The sequence below is a fragment of the Chiloscyllium plagiosum genome, unplaced genomic scaffold, assembly GCF_004010195.1.
Source record: "Chiloscyllium plagiosum isolate BGI_BamShark_2017 unplaced genomic scaffold, ASM401019v2 scaf_2708, whole genome shotgun sequence".
Classification (NCBI taxonomy): domain Eukaryota; kingdom Metazoa; phylum Chordata; class Chondrichthyes; order Orectolobiformes; family Hemiscylliidae; genus Chiloscyllium; species Chiloscyllium plagiosum.
Window position 1 is genome coordinate 10,151 of NW_025209226.1, and position 3,879 is coordinate 14,029.

General features: G+C 42.7%; 1 non-coding gene across 1 annotated transcript; it reads left to right on the top strand.

Moving 5' to 3' along the window:
- Positions 1-1,928: 1,928 nt before the first annotated feature.
- On the top strand, positions 1,929-2,010 carry trnal-uag. Its single transcript has one exon. It is a non-coding gene; the product is annotated as a tRNA-Leu (tRNA).
- Positions 2,011-3,879: the final 1,869 nt, after the last annotated feature.

Below are 3,879 nucleotides of genomic sequence, written 5' to 3' on the forward strand. Positions count from 1 at the left end.
TGGCTTAGATCACGTGGCGCACCTTAATACTAGCGACGCTATGAAAGCACAGGGGCAGAGGTTCCCCTGAGAGTGTCATTTCTTTCATTGCTGTTGCTGATTGAATGAGCCACTAACGTGCGAACTGCTCCAAAACATGATTCAGGACTTCTGGTGACAACTCTCGCACGTTGAATAGCGACAGACAGCTTCCAAATGATGTCTTTCATAGACGACTTTGGGGGTACATTTGACAGACCGATTTGTTCAGGAATCCGTGGTGCGCTGTGACACCAGCGCATCAGCTTCTTCCCTGTCTTGGAAACGAGCCGCCTGCGCAAGGAATGCCAACGCGGTAGTGCTTTTCGTGGAAGGACCAGAAGGCGGTAACTACACTCTCAAACAGAATGGCATATGATCACAACCAGGTTGGAGAAAAATTTACAATACTTTGCACAGTAATTAAATGGATTTGCCTTACATTTCACTCCGAGCGCAGATTTGTTCAAGCAAATTCGAAGGCAGTTTGCAGATGGGAAAGTAAGCAAGAAAGCTCCGTTCTTGTCCATGTTAAATGCAGTAGTTGAAGAACAAAGCAGTTTCTGCCCAGTTTCGAACTAGGGACCTTTCGCGCGTAAGGTGAACGTGATGGCCACTACACTACAGAATCAAGCCGCCATCGCCTTTGCGGAGCCTCAGTGGCATCCAGCACTGAACGTTGAAGCCATTTTACCTTTCACCTTTCTGTTTCCAATAGCTCGTTGTTAATGGGGTTTGTTTAATCATGGCTATGTGGTGAGCATGGACGAGATACACCGAAGTATCTGTTTCCACGCGGTGTGCGCCAATAACATTGTGTTGCTTACACCGGCTGTAAAGGATTACTTTTTAGCGGAGCCTGCCGTCCCAGTCTGTGGCAGTATCATTCAGTCTGTTCGACTGCTCACGGGACAAGTAGCATTGTGAAACACTGCAGAAACGAACGACTTCCTTACTTTTGCTCCGACTGACCATGCTGCGGGAAATTTCCCAGATTCTCAGTTGAGGATTTTTGCAGCTGGAAGTTACCTCAGAAACCCTGTTAATTCGTAATGTATTGAGCGAATCGCAAAACAAAAAGCATTAAACACGGAACACAAACAAAACTGGCAAACCAAATGCGTTTTCAGACACAGCGAGCATGAATGCTAAATGTGAGACAGACCGGGGGCATGAGCCATAAAGTAATCTCACACCTAACAACAGGGCAATTCCAAACTGCTCTTTCAAACATCCTGGAGCCTGAGTGCACCACCATTTCCCAGACAATGCTGAAAAGAGAGAAAGAAAGAACATAATAAAAATGGGCCATAAAAAAGTGAATTTCACCAATCACAGCCTCGATTACATTACCTTTCCCTTCCGATGGCTCCAGGACGGAAATGAAGGAAATGGGAGAAATGCAATAACATGTGACATCGCAATTCATTGGAACGATTTTCCCATTGGCAGAAAACAAAATAACGACGAGTCGAGCCACCGCAGGACTTTGTTTCACAGCAGCAATGAAATAACAGCCTCCATTCGGTTCAACTTGTCTGGGACAGCAGAGCTGTTTGCGATTTTCCGCGCGGGAGGCGAGAACGATCATGACAGCACAGACACCGGAAAAGTCGGCACTTTCCCACACCACAGTTAATTGCCCGGGAAGCACAGACATGTTCCTTCGGTTTTAAATGCAGCAGGAGTTGAGTTTTTACTGGAACAGAATGGAGACTGTTATTTCATCGCGGTTGTGAAATAATGGGCTATCATTATCTGCTGCGAAATTGATATTGTAGACGGGCACATCCCAGCAGTTGTGCGAGTCGGAGAGGGATCATGGAACCCTTTTCACGTGACTTTGCATCTGTTGTTATGCAGCATCACAATTGGAAGTGCAAGAAAATGAGGGCCACGTCTGGCTGGTAGGTAGTGTGGCCGAGCGGTCTAAGGCGCTGGATTTAGGCTCCAGTCTCGACAGAGGCTTGGGTTCAAATCCCACCGCTGCCATTTCTGCTGATCGTTTCCAACGACGCAGCTTGTTAAAATACTTGCTTTACGTTTCAGGCAAGTTGAGTTTTTACTGGAACAGAATGGAGACTGTTATTTCATCGCGGTTGTGAAATAACTTGCCTGGAACGTAAAGCAAGACTAGAGCTGCTTGCGACTTTCCGCGCGGGAGGAAAACACGATCATGATAGCACAGAACTTCCCCAAACCACAGTTAATTTCCCGGGAAGCAATACCATTTTCCTTCTGTCTGAAACAGAAATGCACCTGGGGTAGAAGCTGCATTTTAACAAGGCTGCGCCGTTGGAGTTGATCAACGAAAATGGTAGCGGAGGGATTCGGACCCCGCCCTTGACGTGAGCATTGTCGAGGTTGAAGCATTAATCCAGCGCCTTAGACCGCTCGGCCACACTACCAGACGGCAGTGCTGCCCATTTTCTTGCGCTTCCAATTGTGCTCCTGCATAACAACAGATGCAAAGTCACGTGAAAAGGGTTCCATGATCTCTCTCCGACTCGCACTTCTGCCTGGATGTGCCCGTCTGCAATATCAATTTTGCAGCAGCTAATGATAGTCCATCATTGGGAGACGTTGCGGTACATTTGACAGAGAGACTAGTTCAGGAATCCGTGGTGCGCTTTGACACCAGCGCATCAGCTTCTTCCCTGTCTTGGAAACGGGCCGCCTGCGCAAGGAATGCAAGTGCGGTACTGCTTTTCGTGGAATGATCAGAACGCGGGAACTGCACTCTCAAACAGAATGGCGTATGTTCAGAACCAGGTTGGAGAAAACCTTCACAACGTTTCGCCCAATAATTAAATGGAATTGCATTACTTTTCACCCCGAGAGCAGAAAATGTAAAAGATTTTCAGTATGAAATAAATTTATTTCTTAGTATTACAGTCAATATTCATTCAAAAGTGTAATTGTTGGTTTAAGCAGCAGACATTGTGTTTTAATTACTGAGCTGAAATGTCAGACATAGATTGCATTTATTGGATGGACTGAGGGCCAAACGTTTACCGTGGTAATTGCTCTCAGGAACAATAAAATACTTCGGTTACTCTACTTTGCTTTGGAAACACACTTAAACCATCATGCAATAAATGAGAGTTACGCAAAGTCAACTTTCAAATGAAAATACTCCGATATTTTCGAAACATTTCAATCTGACATTCAGTGTACATAGGTGAGTGAATTTTTTTTAAAAAAATTAGACAATCCATAACCTAAATAATAATTTAAAAATAACTTTGAGTAAAGGATATAAAGACATTAGAAAAATTACAACATTTAGTTACAAATGCAGGAAATTAGCTGATTGATGAATAATAGGAAATGGCATTTATTTATTTTATTGAAGAAGACATTGATTTTCTTTTCATGGAAAATAAGCTTTTATATGTTTTAGTTGTTTGAGCAAAGCTTTTTGGAAAAGGAATTGATGAATATCCTTACTTCAACTCTTTCTTCTTTAAGACAGCAACATTCTCAAATATTTTCGAAGCAGTACCGAACCAGCATAATTAAATGTATGCTTTTCTATGTGGCCTGAAGAAAATAAATAGCATTGTAATTATTGGAATGAACGACAGATTAAAAACTCACGTTGACTTGAAAGACAATTCAACAGTGTTGCCAACATTAAAATAAAACTTGATGCTCACAATGATTGAGAGATTATATACTGCCATAATTTTATATTTGTTCATATACTGAGTTGGAATTCCACATTGATATATCATACTAGATTGAACAATTATTAGATATTAGCAACAATTGGATGGACAAAATATTATCAGTCAGTTTAAGAATAATGAGAAATCTCTTCTTGCTGTGTGACTGAGCAATGTATAGAAACAAACAGGA